The sequence below is a fragment of the Ciconia boyciana genome, chromosome 5, assembly GCF_034638445.1.
Source record: "Ciconia boyciana chromosome 5, ASM3463844v1, whole genome shotgun sequence".
NCBI lineage: Eukaryota > Metazoa > Chordata > Aves > Ciconiiformes > Ciconiidae > Ciconia > Ciconia boyciana.
Window position 1 is genome coordinate 10711476 of NC_132938.1, and position 21269 is coordinate 10732744.

The 21269-nt window shown below is 38.8% G+C and overlaps 1 protein-coding gene across 17 annotated transcripts in view; it reads left to right on the forward strand.

Moving 5' to 3' along the window:
* The first annotated feature begins 1022 nt into the window (after positions 1-1022).
* ADD1 (adducin 1) overlaps positions 1023-21269 on the forward strand; it is a 66700-nt gene continuing 46453 nt past the window's right edge. For 11 of the 17 annotated variants that reach the window (XM_072863188.1, XM_072863192.1, XM_072863197.1 and 8 more), the window contains exon 1: positions 1462-1619. The gene's annotated coding sequence lies outside the window, so the exon portion shown is untranslated. Of the gene's footprint in view, positions 1042-1461; positions 1620-2308; positions 2328-21269 lie in introns of those variants that run through there. The other 6 variants (XM_072863199.1, XM_072863198.1, XM_072863200.1 and 3 more) reach the window with 3 other exon arrangements.

Below are 21269 nucleotides of genomic sequence, written 5' to 3' on the forward strand. Positions count from 1 at the left end.
TATGTAAACACATCCACTGGGTTTAACAGGGTTCAGTACTAGACAGGTGAAGTGACTTTAATGTTTTAGGCTTATAGCAACAGTTCTTACAAAAAAAAGTTCAGACATGATTTGCTAATTATTAGTAATTACACTAACACATGTCCTGTGGTGGGATGTTTTTGATTAGGCAGATGTACATCCAGTAGTGTCTTCTTGTCAGATGTGCCACAATCATTCTGTGTCATCACTTGACAACTAAACCACCATTTTTGGTGGTTGAATTCACATATAAGTTTATGTGTATCTCTATGGCCTGTTTTTCCATTCTGAACAGTGAACAAATGAAGATTAATTGCCAGAAAGCTTGAACTAGGTAAGTGGAGTGTGTTTCCTCAGTGGAGGTGGTTGGACCAGGCTAGATTCCTCCCATATTCCAAGGGAGAGATGTTTATGGCGCCTGAAGGCACCCACCAGGTTCGCTAGCAGGAGTCTTTTTTTCTTCTGATTGTATGGATAACTTGGGGCTGGGGGCTACAGATAACAGAGAAGAGTTTAGTGTTTCTGAAAGCCTGCTCCCAGATCCCCAACTCTTCATTTGACCTGAGGCAGGCACTATTCTATACAACAGAGTTTCCAAAAAGAAGCGTAAAGCAGCAGTCTTAAAATGATATAGAAATGATAGTAAAAATGTACAGAAAATAAAGATGGCTAACAGAACAAGTTAACTTTACAGTTGGTGCTTTATTTGCAGTGACTAACAAACTGTGGGGTTATACTAGCCACACAGCTCTTCAAAAGACTTAGGAAGTCTAAAGGAATTATTTATAAAGGCCTCCTATATACAAGCTATACAATGTATCTGCACACTTCCTGAATCAAGTGTACAACTTCTCATTAGACTGGAATTTAACATCCGGAGGACATTCGACTGACTTAAATACCTTCGGTTTTGACAGATGTCTCTAACCCTCACCAACACAGTTCTCAAGTTTGACTCTGCTCACTGGGTATCTGCGCTTCTGGATCAATCTTGCCCTGCTTTGAGCTTCCAGCGATTAGGTATCGTCTCTGCTGCGTGTTAAAGAACCCTTTATCGCCACGCTTCCTTGGCAATTACTTGATTTCCGCCTCTATCTCTCAGCCTGCTGTAAGATAAGCTTCCCAGACGACGCGCCGCTGCTTTCTGAAGGGATCCAGCTCCACAAGAAACCCCTTCCCCGCGTCGGGGGGCTCTTCTCAGCCTCTGCCCCGTCGCTCGGCAATCACCCAGCACCTCCCGGAGCCTCACGACCCGCGAAGCGCGGCCCCGGCTGAGGCAACCCACCGCCAACGGCTCCCGCAGCGCTCCCCGCCATCCCCCTCACGCGCCTCCCGCCGGCCAATGGCAGAGCCGCTTAGTCGCCTGGCGTGCGCCCTCCAATGGGCGGCGCGGTTATTGGCCTGCGGCCTCGGGAAGCCGCACCCTGTCAGGTGGGGGCTGGGGCTGCTCGGTGGCTGTGGGGGAGGAGGGCGCGGAGCGGAGCGGCGGGAGGCGGAGCTGGGGGCAGCGGCGGCCGAGGCAGCCTCGTCAGCGGGACCGTCTGCGGCGGCCCCTTCTTTCCCGCTCCCTCCTGCCGCCCTTTCTCAGCTGTCCTCGGGTGAGCGCTGCCGCGGAGGGCTACGGGGGTGGCAGCGGGAGGGGCGCCGCCGGTAACGGTCCGGGGGGAGGAGGGCAGAGGAATGCGGGGGCGCGCGCGGCGGAGGGGCGCAGCCGTTAACGGTCCTCGGGGCGGGGGCGCAGCCGTTGGTGGCGGGCAGGCTGGGAGGGGAGGCGGGTGCTGCGGAGGGGCGCAGACGCCGCGGGGAGGAGGGGGGAGGCGAGGCTGGGGCGCAGACGCTGGAACGAGCTTGTTTAGCTCGGGGCGGTGGGGAGGAGAGGAGAGGGGAGTTGTTGTCTCCGCCTTGAAAACAGGCAGCGGGCGGGTGGGGGGTTTGTGTGTGGAAAAAACAGCTGCCCGCTGCTCGCAGGGTGCCTGCGGTGAGGGGCAGGGGCAGGGAAGGAGGGTTTCGGGTCTCTGGGGCGATGTGGGGCGGAATGAGGTAGTCTGCAGCCGCTGAGTGGGACGGAGCTGAGCTGCGGGGGCTTTCGGGGTTGGAGGGGCAGGTTCCTGTCAGCCCTCTCTCAGGAGAGACGGTCCCCCTGCCCGTGCCCACCACCCTGAGCGAGGTGGGATGCTGCCGCTGCTGTGGCCGCCGCAGAAAGCGGCTGCTCAGCCTTTAAATCTCCATTGCACCCAAGCGATGCGTCTGCTGGCTCTTCCCCCGCCGCCCTTCTGCTTCACCTGCTCCTTCTTCTAGACTGCGAGGTGACCTGCTGATTATGCTTGGCAAAATGCGGGCATTAGAGCGTCCAAATAATCGTCCGCAGAGGACGTAGGAATGAAGGAGGAGATGTGATGCGTTTGTGCGGTGTTATTGATTGGCGGGGTACCAGCAGCAGCAGCGGACGGGCAGTTGTTTTGTTTCCTCTGCTGGAAGGGGTGTCTATATTTTAGCATTTCTAGTGTCTGCTTTTGATACAAAATGTCACATGTCTTTCTGCACATAATTACTGCACAGTCTCTCTGCTGCTTTTAAGGTTGATTTTTAAGCTACGTTTGCTTTGGGTAAAACTATCAATTAGGGAGGGGGAAAATCCAGTCAAGCTGGAAAAATATGCATGGCTGTACTGAGATAGAGGGCTGGGAATAGCACTGGGTATAAATCTTTAATGAGATACTGCTGTAGCTCAATGGTGTAAGCTCATTGCTGGTTTTGTTTTATTCTCTGCTTTTTGGAAAGTTGCTGTAGGTCATAACGTTATCGTATACCAGAAGTATTCTGTTTTCTTGCATGGTGACATGTCTGTATATGGAGCTTTATAAAACACGTCTACCTGCATTCTATGAATTCTCAAACTGCAATTACTGCTAGGCAATTTCAGTATGCTTTGCTGAAAGCTACAGGTATCTCCATGCGCACAGGCTATTTATGGCTCTGGGTTCTTATAACGTGGCTGAATGTGTGTTAGCAGTTCTTAACTGCTGCAAATTTGTTGTTTTTTGTAGAATAAATAATTTATTTTTAAAATAAAGAAATGCAAACTATTTCTGAAATAGGGTTCCATTTTTCGTTATTAAATTGATTGATGTAACAATTCCGTGCCTCAATAAGGTAATATTCTTTTTAGAGGTGTTGTATAATAAGTGAGGGGAAAATGCAACTGTGGTCTGGCTTCTCAGTTCTGGAGCAGGTGGCTTTGGTATTTCTTTACATTCAGTAAGCAGATTTGATGCGATTGTGTAAAAATAGTCTTAAGTGAACATAATGTTCTATGTAGTTTGCCTCAATTACAGAATTTAAACTTGGTGGTTTTCTTAGAGTTTTCAGGAAGAGACAATTGCAAGTTTGTACATCTTCACTGTAGCAAGATAATATGTGTGTTACTATGTTTGCATGTTTAAGTATCTTGTAGTTTTACTGGAGTTCTGTTTCTATATGAGGTTCCACACTGAGGATAGTGCTCTTTAGCCCAAAACTGTTGTGTTGCCTGAATAGTTTCTTTTTATGGTTGGCCATTATAAAATGGTGTGAGAAATCCAAATGTTTGTGCTTCATCTGAAACAAGCACTTTTGCTAGCATGTTGTGCCAATAAGGTCGTTAGAGTATGGTTCGCTAATGCTGTAGAGTGAAGAAGGTCGTTTACTGAATCAGTATTTTTCTGTGACAGTTCTTTTTAGATGTCTCCAACAGAAAATGACTCAACTCTGCTCTCATTCTTTGAGATTCACCATCAATATTAAATCTTGTTTTGCATGTATGAAACTAGATCGTTTGATGAGATTATGTGGACAAACCCATTTGAGCACTGAGAGACTTTCACAGGAGTAAGGATAAAGCTACTTCCGCCCCATTCAAGTCTCGCTTTTTGAAGGGTAGCTTCACAGCATGAAGTGCTTTTAATAAATCTCCTCACCCAACATTCTGTGACTTGCTCTAGGAGGAAAAAGATGAATTTTGAAGTAGCCAGTTCAGTTAATAAATAGAATAAAATATTACAACCGGAGGTTTCAAACTAGGAGAAGGATGCTTAGCACATTGATTACTAGTAAGCATATAACTCCTATGTGACAAGTGCTTTCTAACTCTGAGGAGGCTAGACAGTAAATGTTGTACCCACTTCTTTTCCGAGTTGTAGAAATAGTTTTCTTAATTATTTAAGAACTATAGCAATGGTGAATAGCGAGTAATTTGTAAATCCCAAACTGTTGCTATGCAAATGAGCCAGTCCTGCTTTGAGGGAAAAAATAATAGTAACAAAACTTGCCCACTATTTTATGAAGGAGAGCGTATCAGAGAAGTGTCGCTTCTGTTGTGTAGTGAGGACACCTGAAACATGAGGACATGAAGTAAAAAATAATGCTAAATTTCTGATTTTGATGGCTTTTAAATTAGAATTTACTCTTCGACCATGCTGCATGGCAGAAAGCAATCTCTGAAATAGCACTGTATTAGTAATTCATACTGTAATTAAATATTTCTTAGACACTTTTAGAGTGTTAGGTGCTTTATATTTAAAAAGTGATTGTGAGCAGATATGAATGTAAGTTTAAAGTGCTGATTCTGTTGTACAGGTCATTTGACATCTGCTGAGGAACCTGTCTAAAACTCTTAATCTTAATTCTAACAGAAGACTGTTACAGATCTTCTATATTAACAGATTCAAAAGCAAGTGTTTTTTTTAAAATAGTAGAAGCTCCTAGATTACCTGAGTTTTGCAATTTTCATTCATATAATTTAATCAGCCTTCTCAGGGGAATAGGAAAACATTACCTAGTCTTGCCACTTATTCAGCATTTGTCTTAAAGTACTTCTTTTTGGTAGGGCTGAGAACAGTAGCTGTACAAACCTGTTGGCAAAGAAAGGTGTAAAGTGTGAATCATGTAAACCAGTTTATTTCCTGAGGAAAGCTTCTTTAAAAAGTACTGGTTATATAGATATTTTGATCTATGATAATTTTTACTTTAAAATTACTCTTTTCTATGGTTACTTTTCCTATCATTTTAAAGTATTGTGTGTACAATCACAGGGTTCCATAGTAATTTAATGGAATGCTCAACATAACTTTATGATAACATCTGTTATCATCTCAGTAAGCATCTGTTGTTTATTGAGACTAATCTTGATGATCTTTAGTCAAATTGAAGCTAATAATTGGTTTCTTTTCTCACCAGTCAGAGGATGTTGCTTACTGTGGTCTTGTCAGTTCAGAAATTTTAGTGGTTAGTGGTTGCAAAGTTGTAAGGGCAGAGACTCCAGGAAACATCGTTTTTAGACTGTTTTTAGAACTACTGCTTTTTCAAATCAGGTATAAGCTGAGATGATGTCACTTGTCATGAGGGCTCCGGTTTAACATTCTAATCAACGGTCCTGGTCTTGAATAAAGTTGAAGTATTACTGCTACTTTGGGGAATTTTAAAGTCTCACGGTTCTTCATTTCAGGGCAAGTTAAGTTTTAGTGTAGAGGTGGATTTGAATAACTACTACCAGTCAGGCTGGCTGACCAGCATGTATGTTTGCTGGATTGACTCTTTGACTGTTAAGAAGAAACTGAAAATGTCATCCTTGAAGGCGTAGCCAAACAGGAGGAACAACTTCTTCAGCACCTTCCAAACTTCCTCCTTCTGACCTTGCTTATTAGATTGCGTTTTGAGAAATGATCTCTGCCTGCTTTGTTGGGTACAGTTACTATTCAGTGAAAGATCAACCTTTCAACCTCTGATCAGTTGTGTTAGCCAGCAGGACATCAAAAGAGTTTTTCGCTATCACTTATTTGAGTGGCTTTCCCTCCAGATTAATTGAAAATTGACATATGTGAAAGTGCATTTCAATTCAGTTTTAAAACTGGGATATTAAGAGCTACTCTTTAAAACTGAGATTTGGAGTTTCCATGCTCTTCAGACTAATCAAATATTCCTTTGCATTTTTAATTGACTAATGTATTGGGTTTCGTCTTTTAAGATTATTGATTTTTACACTGTATTTCGTATATGGTTTTCAGATCTTGACTCCTGAAATCTGAAAAGATAGGGAGTAAAATACTTCAGAGTTCTGAGATTTTCTTTTTCTTCCATAGACCTAATTGAATTGCTGAAAAGGGGTCATGGAAACAGTGAACAGTAAATGCAGTTAATCAGTAACACTTTATGGTGTCTTTGATACTTTCACATCAAATGAGTAGATAAATGTTAAGTTGTGGTACATTTATGCACTGAAGATTTGTGAGGAAATCAAATTACTATACCTAACATCGTCTAGGTTTTTAGTTGGAAGCAGTAAACATGTAAAAGTAACTTTAGTCTAAAAACTAATTTGACTTGCAGCCATAGAAACTTATTTTAGTTTATTTGGGTTTGTTTTTGTTTTGTACATACAAATTTCCAATTCTTGTTGTCGTGCTTTTTATGCTTTTTATCTCTATCTTGTTTCAGATCTTGAATCTTGAGAGGTCTGATACACTATTTCAGCTTTATTATAGCTAATGCCAGATTAAACCAGCAAGTGTCTGGGAAAACCTCGACCCATGAAGATTGTCTTCTGTGGTTTTTTTGGTTGGTTGTTTTTTTGTTGGTTTTTTTTTTGGTTGGTTGTTATATACTACTGAGCATAAAGTTACTGTTCCTGCATTGTGACTGTGGAGGTGAAGGATAAAGCATACTTTGAGTTTAGTTTTCTTTTAACAGGTGAAACAATTTCTTTAGGTATTATAACTACAAAATATTGATGAACATCTGTAAAGTATGTATGCATGCGAAACATCCATTGCATCTAAAATTCAGCAAAATAAGACATTGCTGCTGTTGTGCATTAACTGAGAGATGCAGTATACTTGGGGTTTTTTCTCAAAAAAATCTTGTCTAACTTAGCTTTGCATAGTAATTTTGAATTGACACAGCTTAAAGTATTCCAAAGTTAAAGGGACTTCTTTTTCTCTTCAACTTCTGAACCTATTAGCTATACATTCAGCTACATTTAACAGCAAAATGGTGACTTCAAACACACAAAGTTTCTGCCAGTAATGTATAATCTGATTGCCAAATTTGTGCCCCGACTAAGAGAGGGGCATGGCTCCTAGTTTGTTTTGAGAAGCAGGAGCATTGGGCTGTGTAGCCATTACACCCTTGCCTGCCAGTCGGTGTATGGGTAGCTCCGAACCAGTTGTAGTGTATTTTGCCACTTGCGTGGCCAGCCTGGGTGGACCAGTGCTCAGGTGAAGGGAGGAGCAAGGATGGACTCATGCAGGATGTAGAGGGGAACATGAGCACATGGGATAAAAAAGGATAAATAGGGAAGCATGGGAGACTTCTGTTGATAGGAAATCATGCTTTATTAGTTCTGTCATCTTTCTCTAGGTGCTTTCAGTTACTGAAAAGTTTTTCACGATTTTCAGGCAAAATTCTACACAACTAAAGTGTTGCTTTATTTTTAAATGTCACTTCCAGTTTCCATATGATTTGAATAACAGATTCAGTGTAAAGCACAAGATTCTATTTTGATTCCAAAGTATATTTTCTTTCTGTACTGTGGATATAATTTTTAAGCCTACTAGTATATATAGCAAGGGGTAGGCTTTTTGGTTTTTGTTTTTTCCCCTCCCTCTTGGACCTAAAGTAAAATTTATTAGATGGTGAGCTTTCAAAGCTATTCTGGTAATTTTGGTTATAACTGATAACTTGGAAGCATTTCAGAACAATTTTATATATTTTATGAGTGAATTAAGGATGAAGAAGTCAGGAAAGTGGTGTTCATTTTTGTAAATTATTTTTCATAAAGTGGTGGTGGCCAGAAGTATACTGTAAAAATTTATTTGGTTATGTAGAACATTTGTGGTATGTATTAAATTATTTTGAAATCTATTAATAGGCAGAAAACATGATTTAATAATGATTTTAGATATTTGCTTAATCTCAACTGTACATAGGAAATGAATATTTTTTTTCCTGTTTGCTTATACAGGGATTTAGGTAAAAAGTGAATTCTTTAGAGTTTTCCCAAAGCAAGTGAATCATACATAGTTTGGGTGGAGAGGGAGATAAAATATATATGCTTAATCTAAGGGAAAGCTATTATGTCTTTTATGTGTCAAGGAAGGGTGGTGGATTTCTGTGCCTTGGACTCAGAGAGGACCATCCTGTTGTTCTCTTTGATTGCTGGTACTTGCAACTGAATGTCTGCCTGTGTGTTTTTCCCACTTTACTTTCAACCTACTTCAGAACCTGCACTAATCTTGATGCTGCTGAGTTATGTGGATCACCTTATACTGAGCTTCTTGCCTCTCTCCTGGAAGGAGAGGATGTTTGTGATTGCAGCATAGGGTAAGGATTTTGACAGGTGGGACACCCACTTCTGGATCTGCTGTAGTCTGCTGATTGTTGATCTAGGGCACTTTCTTTGACTTAATTCCAGTCTGTTAATGGAGATGTTGATTTAAGGACAAGGAAACCCCAGTTAAGATGCCTGTGCCCTTGCTTCACAGTGGTGGATTGATAGTCCTTCCAGTATCCTCCAGTTTTCCATCACTGCAGCAACTTGGGGAGGAGCCAAGAGCAGAGAACACAGTGAACAGTTTGCTGCACAAATTGGAGGAAGGTAGTCTCTCAAACTGTCCTCTGGCCTGCCCAGCCACCAGAAAATAATGAGCATTTTGGCAGCTGGTCAACAAAAGCCAGAAGTGGTGAACAGAAGGCTGGGAAGCATGGTTAAAATCTGAACGTCAGCCAGAAAAGCTGGACTTAGGCAGTCTTGCAAATTATGAGGGCAGCCTTATTAATTGAACATTCTGGCTCGTGGAAAAGTTGCCTGAAGCTTCGAGTCTTTGTGGGTCAATACTTACCACTAAAGTGGGGAGATGCCCCTCCACGCCTCAAGCAAAGCTTACAATGTCAAAAATAAACCTTTGTAGCTGCATTTGCCACTTCAGCTGCATGTTCAATGGGTTTGGGATCCTATCTAATGTGAGTGGGTTAAAGTATTGAAATAGGTGGTCTCCCAAAAAGACTAAGACTACTGTTTTTCTTGCTCTTTTTTCAGTCATTAACCTAAGTATGATATTTATTGATACTGGAATAGTGTCCATTACGCTAATTACTTTTCAGCATTCACTAAAACAACCCCAAAATACAAAGAATGCTGAAGATTGCATAAAGAAAAGAGATGTGAGTAATTAGTTACTTAGGATAAACTGCGTTTTTCATAATGTCACCTTTTTAAAGAGCTTAAGCTTATTTCTGCATTCCCTGGTATTCCTAAATAATACTCTGTTATCAGTTATTGGTTTGAAGACCTGTTGCAATACCAAATATTTAATGGTAGAAGGAAAAAGTTGAGGTCATTCAGTCTGAAATTTTTGTATTTGCTACTTTACTTCTTGTTCTACAGTTTTTGCTTGTTTAATTTAGTCCTTAATTGGATGTGTTAATCATTAATTAATAGGATAAATTAAGTTCATTTGACTGAAACTCAAATCTAAATTTATTCTTTCAAGGGTTTGATGATCTGAGAGAGTAATCTGGTAATTTTGCCCTCCCTCCTCTCTGTTGCTATAGTAATCCTAAATTCGAACCTTGGTTCGCAGACTTTTTTTTTCCTTCAAGTAAGTTTTGTAATAGCTGTGCAGTGTGTTCTCAAACCAAAATATTAAGCAACAGCAAAACCTGTATATAGATTTTTTTTTTTCCCATTTGAATGTAACATCTGAGGTAAAGCTGAAATTAAGCAGCCTTAACTTGCCTTCTCTTTTTCTAGCTCTGGGGAGACCTTGTGGCATTAATATTTTTATTCATGTTTTAGGCATACATCATTTAGGGGGGAAAAACAAGCAAACAAAGGCCCAACTAAAGCAAAAAAGACCCAAAACTCTCTCTGAGTGTCGTGAAAATCTGTTAATAATTGCAATTATAGAAGTGAACATTCAAATTGCAAAGGCCATAACTTAGTTTATTATCCAAATGTTCTTTTAATTCCAGTTTTACAGCAATGTTCAGGGCTTATTTGATGAGATGCTTTCAGCTACTTCTGGCATGGCTGAACTTCTGATACAGCAATAAATGCAGATAATTCTGTCAAGTGTATAAAATATTTGTGCTCTTACCAAACTTTTTTTTTCCCATATACAAAAAAGTGGAGATGCAAGATCTAACAAGGTTAGTAGCAAATTGAAGAGGAGCATCGGGAGTAAGCAGAAAACCTGAAAAAGACTGATCACTTGTCTTGTCAGGAAGCACGGGGACAATGAAATAAGACTAAAAATAATTTGGATACAGGTGAAAGACTACATGAAAAGTTTGCCTTAATTTTCAGTGAAGACTGTTTTGAACACAAGCACACTGGCAAATAGGTCTTACTGAAGTGAGGTTATAAAAATGATTTCCATAAAGATAAAGTCCAACTTCCCAGATACAGATCAGTGGGACTACATAATATTTACTCTGGAATTTTGAAGTAGGTGGTCTGTGTAATTAGAGGCTCAGTTGCAAGAATTGTTATTAAATGTCAAGGGAGAAGTATATTGGATGGCTGGTGAGCAGCAAAAGTAGTCACTATGTTTAGAGGAAAAGCTGGTTTGGGATAGTTATTGCATCATTAGTGTGACCTTAATATTCAAGGATTTGTTTAAATTTAGAAAGAGAAGCTATTCTATATGGAGGTAAGAGGAAAATGGAGTAACAAGTAATACAGATCTTAACAGAGGAAGACTTTGTCAGAGAAATCTAATGGCTCTTTATAAGATACCTGACTTCTTGGAGAGGATACATGGTTAGAGCTGACCTCTTTTAACTTAGGAGTCAAGTAATGTGTAATATGATTCCATGTAAAAACTAGGGTGATGTTTCTGTGAAAATTGATTTAAAATGGTGACAGGATGTGTCGAGTATGGATAGAACTGGATGACCAGAAGGTGATATATTGGAAGTACGTTAGCAGTGGAATTTGTCAAGGGTCAGTTTCAACATTTAGTATTTTCATTAAAAACATATGCATTCCTACTTGTTATGCCAGTCTCGTGTTTTCTCATCAGATGTCAAGTATAATCAATACAAACGAAGGTTTTGCACAAAATGAAGTTGAGACCTTAGGGCATGACCAGAAGAAAAAGGAGTCATATTTAATAGCATTAAAAAAATTAAGATGATCTTATAACACTTCAGGATGACTAACCTATCAAAGTTAGCAACTGTGAAGAGTGTTAGGATAACAAGTATACCGTTGTTACCCTACTAATATTTTCCTTTAAAGAAGTAAAGTGGTATTAACTTTTTCTGGTACTGGTGAAAGCTTATCTGGAATACTGTGTCTAATTCCTATCACCCGCTATCAAGTAAAAAGGGCATTCAGACTGGGAGAGGTACAGGGACCGATTCCTAGAATGACTAAGGGAATGGAGAATTTGCTCCGTAAGGGAGCAAATGGAGAATTTGATTGGGAAAATAAAGCATGAAAGAGGTTGCTCCTCAGAAAAATGAGTGAAACAACACAGGTGGGTAAAAAGAGCTTCATAAGTTTGAGGTATGAGAACAAATGGGTATAAACTATCCGAGAATAAACCTAGTCTGGAAATTGGAAAAGATGGTTCCTAAGCAACGGAGGCATAGAAGTCTGAAACAGCCTTCCCTTAGGAGTAGTGGAATAAGACTGTCTTTAAGATGGAGCTGGTTAGCTTATGTAAGGGGGGGAGGGGATATAACATGTAGTTTTCCACAGTACCTTGGGATTTGAACTCCTTGACCCAAAATATCTGTTTGCTCCCATGATTCTTGTTAGTCAAATATGATACGGTAACTTGACCAGATGCTGTCCAGAGACTAGTAGGTACATAGGTGGTCTGTTTCTTGGACAAATAGACCAGTTGCATTCTGAGGTACGTAAATGCTTATATCAAAGGATACTAAATGTTAGACAAGTAGGATGTTTTAAATACTGTTTTATGTAAACTACATTGTATCTTAGGTAGTGGATATATATTATGTTTTGCATTGAGAAACCCCAAATCAATGCAGAATAATTCAACAGATTGAATAATGAGCCCTGTATTGTTTTCTTCTCGTGCTGTCCTGTGTGATTGCAGGAAGCTGCCCACAACACGTGCAGAGCTACATCGTTGTCTTCATATTTCTCTGAGAATTCTCCTTTGAGCTGTTTAAAAAAAAAACCAAACAACCTGGTGCTAGCTGAAGGGTTGATGTGGTGAAAACCCTGTATACCATGTTGCTATGTATTGCCCTGCTGTTCCTCTATATTGCCCTAAGACACTGACCATTTAATAAGCTTGGAATGTAACTTTTTAAGGAAGTATTGTGCTTGTGTTTGCACTAATGAGAGATGCTCCCATATCTCTGTGTAATTGAAGATAGGTAGTTTTAAAGGAGACTTGACAAAGAAAAGGGTTCCACTGCCTTCTCCCTGACAGAAAGACGCTCATTGGCAAATTGGGGAATTAATGTTGCCTGAGGTTACAGTATTTTTCTAATTTATTCAATTGTTATGACATGTTAAATCATGCTTTAATTCCTGCTGAGGTATTTCAGAGCCAGGAGGGAACTTGTAAATGCTCATTTGTGCAATTGTTTCGTCTATATCAGTAGTGTATGTTACTGGATATGTTTTTTGTACAAACAGAGGCAGAAATACAGTATCTGCTTTATATTTTCCTATTCTCTAACTCTGCCTTACTTTTTTTTGTAAATGTTCATCTAGAAAGCTTCATTTTTGGAAGGAAGTGCAAGCATGGAAAGTAGTTTGGTTAGGACAGGATAGAAATTTAATGATGTTTGAAAGGTTCCTTCCTGACTGTGCTTAATGTGTATTATTGACTTCCCTTCAGCTGTTAGTTGATTTTCCTGTTGATTTTGGGTATAAATAATTGCCAAAGCAGTGTTTAGCCCTATCTGTCTGCTTTAAATAGGATGTGTTTTCTTTATTCACAAGTTTAACAGTATTTTAATGTTTTCAGAACTAATGTAGAAGACAGAACTAGATCTTACTCCCTTAAATTGCTGTATTCACGCATAATGACTAATATGAATGGTAAATACATAGGCATAACATCAATTACTTAATGGCACTTTGCACATGTTTAAGTGTTGTTAGCTAAGTTACATCCCAAAGTGGAATTTTTGGGGAAGAGCACTTGACGGTTATAGTTTTGAAAGCTGATAAAGAATAGTTAATACTTTAGAGCTTGTGGATGCGTTCACTATTATATGAATATGGACTAAAACATATTTAATTGGCTTTATTATTTAGACATTCTGTCTTGTCACTTACTGTTAAATATGTGTGAACTAGAGACAGTCTTATGTAATAAAAGGAGAAAAAAAATCCAATTTAAGTCTTGAACTGTTTGGCAATGGTCTCCAAAGAGTGGATGACTTAGCAGATGTAATCTTAAAGCTCTTGCAGTGAGAATATATTTAGGAATACTGGTGTTTTGAAAGAATGTATGGGCAGTAAGAAAACTGTAAAAGTTCATCATCATGACCTTTTTGTTCTTAAAGTATGTTTTTCAACTAGACGCTATAGGATTTGTCATGGTAACTGAAAAAGTGTCAGATTACAGTAAATAATGTTATTGCCTTGGAGTGATAGAAATAATAACTGAAAAGCCAAGCATTTTTGTTTTTTCTAATTTGCTTTATGAATATGACACTGGTAGCTTATCAGTTTCCCCCTTCTGTTGAACCAGGTAATTTGTCTGTTAACTGAAAATATGCTATTAAACGTTGGAGAGAAGAAAAAGTTTTCTGCCTCTCTATGTATTTTTAGATATATTATTTTTAATTCATATATCTGTCAAAATTGAAGCTGCGTACTGCTCAGTTGTCTTAAATTGAAGTAATCTTTTATTATGTGGTCTAGAATAGCATCCCCTGCAGATGCGGCCTATGCTATAGCTAGTTCTGAAAGGGATGCAGTCGAAGTTGGAATAATTTATATTTTCAGCAGCATATTCAGATCTGGCATTTTTGTTTCTTATTTCATATGAGAGTGACGTCTGTTAACTTTTTTTTTAAATATTGCATCGTGTTAGCTGGTGACACACATTTTTTTTAGTAAGTGTTCTTAGAGGTATATTTTTCATGTTGGCACTGTGCCTCATAAACACATGAAATCTAAACTGTCTTATAAAGTCAGGATGCATGTTGACATGCAGTTTGATCTTTGGAGGATGAATCAGAAAAATCTTACTTCCCCCTCTCCCCCAAGAAGAGTGAGTGTATATCGTTTCCAAGACACATTGGATTAGACTAGTTTCCCCTTGAAAAATGTTAAGGAATAGTTGGTGGAGACAGTAGCATCTGCATGGAAGAAATTTTAATCAAGGAGATACAGTACAATGACTAGATAATGGGCTGTTCAGGTTTTGTTACCATTAATTTCTTCCTGTATTATTAAAGATCTAGAAAACTGAAACAAATTAAATTTGAGGTGACAGTCTTGTATAGGTTGCTTGAGACTGGAGGAGAGCAAGGAACTTGAGGATAACATAGAGAAAGATCAGGGATAAGGCTGACTCATTAATAAGAATAATTTAAGCTAGTGAGGTATATTGCTATTGTGTGTCATTTAACATCATCATAAAAGCAACTGATTTTTAGTGATGTTCATAGAGGTGCATGAGATTAAAGGGGGGGGAATCTTATTTAAAGTATTTCCTGTTGATTGTTAGCTGATAGATCTCTGAAATTCTATAGTAAGGTCTGGTACTAATAGGAAAGAAAATAGTGGGGAAGTATGAGGCAGAGGGAAAGTTGAGGTTGGTTTAGTTTAGAGAAGACAGATGAGAAAAATAAATTGAAGTAGAATAGAAAAACAATTGATACTGTAAGGTCTGAAACAGTTTTAAAAATATGGATTACGTTACACAGAGGATTTATCTAGGATTGTTTACACATAATATGTTTAAAACACTGTTTTTAAAAAGTCATGTTCTGTATTAGCCCATGGGACTTACTGCCATGAGGTATTGTTACGGTCAAGAGTTTAGCACAGTGCAAAGTAAGATTACACATTCTATATCAGTTATACAAGGAATGTTGAAATTTATGTAATTTTTTTCCATGGTGTAAAGCATAAATCAGTAAATCACTGCAAATGAGTGTCTGTGTTATACTGTTCTTAAAACTGCATACTGGCCATGGTTAATCAAGATATTTGAAGAGTTAAACCACTAGTTTGACTGAGTTTGGCAATTTTTCCCTTTTAGACATAGTTTTGGCGTTTGCTTATAAAACCACAAATCGTTTTTACTCTGGCAGCTACAGAAACTCTTTGTTTACGAAAGAGAATGCTACAGAATATTTTCCTTATGGAATCAGGGCAGTTGACTAAATAAGCATCGTGCTTAATGTTTGAGCATTAGAATTGTCAGACTTGTTTTGGTTAAAAAAAAACCAAAACCAACACACCAAACAGTCTGAAGCTATAAATTTCTGGCTCCAGGGCAGCTGAAGTTGAATGGCCTATATAGACTGCATATATCTTGTGGGGGGGCTTCTGGGAGAGGCATGATAGAATATAGTAGTGTCTGGATATGCATAGAAAAGTCACATTTTAATGTTAAAAATGTGATAGTAAATGTAGTTTATCATGTGGCCCTATAGAAGACGTTTTTGTACAGTATCTGTTGGATTTCATAAGCTTCATTGGATGCTTTGTTACTGAACAACTCCAACAAAGTGGGAATTGCTTGTGGCCTAATATGCTTTTAAGTATGCGGACATGTTGGATCCTATTGAAATTGCTTAAGGGCAGGAGCTTCTGTTGAACAGATCTGATTGCAGGTTCGGATGGGGGGGCTTGTTTACAAATTACCTGCCCTACCTAGTCTGTTATCCAGCTCACAGCATGACCACACGAACAGTTGTGTAGGCTCAACAATGTAGCAGGCGCAATGTGGGAATAACTGTCAAGGAGGAGTTTGAAAATAATACTGTGCTCCTGAGAAAGCATGATATACTTACAAAATATGGAAACAAAGACTTAGAGTAGATGTTTCTATATATGAAATAATACTGTTGTAAAAACAAATACCACAATACAGCTCTAATGCAAGCAATTATTGTTTTCATTTCACACAGTTGTTTTGCCCATCTCCTTGAAGAGCTGCTTACCAGCTACCAAGGTTTTGTTGAGATCAGTTGGACTTCATGTGGACAGAAACTGCTGGCATGTATCTGACCGCCTGCTGTTCGGGAAATCACTGTAAAAGCTGGGTTTAGAATTCTGGCTTTGAATACTGCGTGCATGTCACTGTGTTTTGCAATTTCTGATGCCAGTAGCCTTTCAATGAACTTGAAAGAATGGTACGTACGTATTTCAGCAGTAAAATAGTGGCAGCAGGGCTTCTAGAAAGAGTTCATTTTACAACTTGAGTCAGGAATAAAAGTACTTTGACAGTGCTGTGTGGATTATTCAGGATCCTGTCTGACTCCAACTGATTTGACACAACTGTGTATCCTTGATGTTCATTATTTTAACTTAAATTTCTGTTTCCGGGATTATAAACCCAACACTGGCTAGCTGTGATTTTTAGAACACAGAGGGGAAAAGTCTCTGGTTATTACGAGGCAAACATAAGCAGGTGTACTGTGTTTTTACAAGTTTTCTAGCTATTGGTAGTGGTAATGTTGAAAAATGGAGGACATTTTGTCCATGGATAGAAGAGGAGTCGCTTGGATAGGGATCAGAGTAAAAATTGATAATAAAGAAACTATGATAATCAATGGAGTTATTTTTAGACAACCAATAATGACAGATGTGTAGAAACATTGGGGTTTTTACTATTAATCTTCAAATGTTTGTCAACTAAAATAATCCTTGCCTAAAGATGTTAGTCTTTATGGATGGATAGTGTTCAGTTTAATCTGAAAGCATGGGGATGTGTAGAACAGGAGCCTTTCATGTTTTACATTAGGACTTGAATTCATTAAGTGCAGAATGCCCAGAAGCATGATTTCAGTTTTGTTCTTTTGGCTTTAATAATGGTTTTAGTTTAGTAAAACATTATAGCCATACACAACTATTGGGACCTTTGGATACTCTGGCTGTTCAGAGCAGGTGTGCTCCTCTGTCTTTACTTAATGTTTGGGACTGAACCTTGAGAGAGGACTTGTGTGCTTGGGATGGGTTCTTTCAAAGCTGGATGTATGGAAGAGCGGGAGAGAGAGCTGATGTCTGTCCCCTAGGGTCTCAGACTGCATGGCTGGAACCACACCCATAATGTAAACACAGCCAGCTTGGCGCCTTCAGTGAAGGCAGCCTTTATGAATGGGCCTACTTTCTAACAGCAGAGCAGAAGTTGTTCTGTCAATTAACTAGATTGTGGTGTGTGAGGCTCTACAGCCATTCTAGTAATTGAGCAAGTATCAGGCTTGGGTTAGTCCTTGCCCTCCTGCAATGCAAACAGAATCTTTATGCCATGGTTTGTGCTCGTCCCTCTGTGTTTTGTGCGTTCTCCTTTATTCTGTTGAATCTTCAGTTGAATAACGTAACCATCTGAAGGCTAGAATGGTCCTGGTTAAGAAATTAAGAAATAGGCCTAGTATAAAGTGTGAGAGTGGCCATGATTCCCAAAATTGTTGAAGTCTGGGCTGCTGTAGACAATTGTGTTTGTGATTCTGAAAGTAACTTTGCTAAAATGGCCATTAAACACTGTGTTCGCATGATTTACAGTGACTGGAGAAACTAGCCTACTGCATTTCTCCCCAAATGTAATTCTGAAACCCTGTAGAGCAAAGTAAATAACATCTTTTTGCCACTGTCAGGTGGAAACAATGAGAATATCAGCTGGAAGGTAAGTCCTGGGTTTGCATAATGTTAATTTATGCAGCCATATTCAGTTGTGCAATACTTGCCTGCCGGGGGAGACAGCATGATCAGAAAGATGGTTTTCTCATGGTGTTTCATCTGTTGCAGTGCGGGTGTGCTTGACCCTTGAGGTTTACCCAGAAGTAGGAAGCATGACTGCATAATTTTGGGGTGGGGAGCGCATTCACACTCCCCTGGGAAAAAGAAAAACAGAAATGAGTTGCTTCTAAAATAGAGTTCATGGTGGTTTTTTGACATACTATTTCCTAATACAGAACAAACAACAATCTAATACAGGAAAATTAGTTCCAGTAAGACTTTTATCCATAGTTTATGTGTCTTTAATCTGTAGATTAAAGTTGTCAAGAGCATTCTGAGAGATGGAAAAGAGAATGCTTTTGGATTTGGGAACTGTGCAATGGAATGAACTTTGTCTTACTGTCACTTCTAAGAATTCTGTGAAGATAGTGTTAATAGCATTTACGTAGGGCATGTATTTTAAACACTGTTCAGAAATTTTCCATGTGGGGTGGATGAAGGATGGTGTAAACCACTTTGTCTTCCTAAAATTTTTCATCTACCTGAGGGACTTACAAATGCCTGGTTAACCCCCATGTAAAGGAGTTTTTCAAATTTGAGTAAGCCTGGCTGTTAGCTGTTTAATTGGAAAATAGGGTGACAATATAAGTGAGGCTCACATTTCAAAACTGTTTTCATGTGCAAGTGCAGTATAAAATCTCACATGGAAGGCTTACATCAAAATTAATACTTAGGCTTGCATTCTTCAAATATATTTGTTTCCTCCTGCATCCAGGCTTTTTAAATTCTGTCCAATTCTACTGTGTCAAGAGACTAAATTGGTCTCATAATTTATCCGGATTTCCGTCCTTCCCTCCCTCCCCCACTAAAACTGGGAAGTGCTATAAAAGAAGTGGGGGGTGCCACCTAGAAAAGAACATGAATGAGAGATTCATGAAAAATTCAACATCTCTACTGCCTTCATCTGCCTGATTCAAGCCTACTTGAAATCTCCAGTCTTCATATTAGCCTCTACCTCATTTATGTACTTTGATTCACTCTCTCTTAGCTCAAACTGGTAATACACCCATCAACAACATTTGTGCTGCTTACATATCAAACTTGCTGGTTCCAGCATAATGCCTGCACACTCTCTAATCACTGTAGCAATTTCTGAGTTACTTGGATTCTCTGCCAGAAAGAAATGGCTGAATTCATGCATCTAGTCATGAATATTCAGGTTAGTTCCATCTGAAAAATCTCAACCAGGAGGTCTCATAATAATGCACAATTTTTTTCTTGTGGGGCATTTGCTGTAGGATTGCCAAAGCTATAGGTATATTAATCATGAATTCGTCAAGAAACAGTAAGTTCACCTTGTGGCTCTGTTGCCAAGTGGTGGCACACTCTGTTACTTAGCCTCTTCATCCTTCTTTTTGTGATTTTATAATCTTTTGGAGCAGCTACACTAATTGCTTATAACTTTCTTAACATTTCCTGGAAAGTATAAAGAAATGTACTTAATTCTTGAATTTTATTATTGGGGTTTATTACATAATTTTGAGTAGCAACAAATGCAGCTAGAGCATACTTAAGATTTATTATGTCATTGCCTGAGAAATCCATCAATAAAAATGGGATATAGTATAAAAAAAGACAGTTTTAGTGTACCTCTGATTCAGATAAAAAATGCATAATGAAGTATAAGCTCTTAAAAAAGTGTGCATGTATGTCCAATTCTCTGCAAACTAATTGTCACTGTTGATGGATAGGCAAGTTAGATTTTTTCCAAGACCATGTACCTCAGAGCAGGAGCTCAGAACAACACAAGAAGAGTTAATGAATGGGATGTCTTAGCGTAACAAAAATAGATATCATTTAGTACAATCTAACGTTAGTGACACTGTTCTTATTGTAATATGTAAGGAACATACTAATACTTTATTTCAGCCTGGAAAGCAACACTGATATGCTTATGCACTTTTAGTTTGCCCTTGCTTCAATAAGAATGCCTTGTCTCCAAATCAGGATTTGTAAGAGCTGTTATTAAGGTTTAATAATTTCTGGTGAATGAAGAAGTTGAACTAGAGGGTTTCGATTTTGCAGTCTTTTTTGCAGAACTCTTCTATAAATCCCTAAGCTCTGTTTACACAATCAAGAGTAAGCTGTGAAGCAGAATCTGATAATTCATGTGCTTGATTTTTAGAATTTCAGTTTCTTAGTAGACTTTCTTGATTAAAAAAACCCAAACAACTTCTCTGTTTACTTATTTAACTGCAGTAAGTCTAGTCTCCACATTTAGATGTCTTGTGGTTAAAAACCCTACAGAATCTTTTCCTACTCCCCTCTTTAAACGTTCCAGTTTCAGCTTCTTAATGAGCAGTAATAGTAAATGGAAAATTTTTCTTTAGGTCTGGTCTTTTCCATACCAGAGGCAAGACCGAGAAGCAGTGCCTCGGTGTCTTTGTTTGTATGTGTCCATAGGCAATTCAGAGGGTTTGTGGGCATGCCACCTTTACTGTTACTCATCCGTGGGGTTTGTATGCTCAGACTGTGAAGTGCGGAGTTGTCCCTTACAGCCTCTCATAGTTTCTATGGCTGACTTGAACCCTTGGAATACAGTGCATTTAAATTTGCCCTAACATTGTCAATGCAATTATATTTAAAACTAAAATTACCTGGTCTTTGGGTTTTTTTTGTATCTGATCAGTTTAAGGGTTTATCCCAGGAAGTATTCTGTTGCAGATGGTAGTACCCAAATGAGCAAGTCAACAAATTCTTCATTCTAGGTTGAGAGAGGTTTTCAGCATTTAACCTGAATTAACTTTAAAAACCCCCAACCAAACCCATAAAATAGCTCTCATGCTTGCATAAAGTGAAATTGTAGCTTTAACCGGTCTAAGGCAGTGTTTTTACTATTTATGTGTAACTGAGGGAAAAAGACTCTCTAACTACTTTTCTCTCCCCTGTAAATAAGTAAAGATACAAAATGTCATCTGGCTGTTCTGGAAGAAGTTATTTTTGCAGAATAGTTCAAAGGGTTAAATGACATTGTTCTGTTCATTGCCAACGCATTTCAGAAATCTCATCCCTTGCTATTCAGTCTACATGAAAATAACTGGATCCTGGCCAAAATGGGGCCACTTCGCCTATGCACTGCTGCATTTCAGTTGATCCTTTGTGCATCATGATACTAATATTTTAGATGTGTATGCTTAGAAGTTACTGAAATTTCTTGCATTTTTAAAGTATCAGGGAAGTATCTATGTTCCTGTTAAAAAATGAGGTTTAATTTCTTCTGTCATTTGTAGGAGCTTTTGTTATTCACAGCACTTTTTGAAGGCATAGGTTCTGAGTGGCTTCAACAGTGGTGAACATTAAAGAT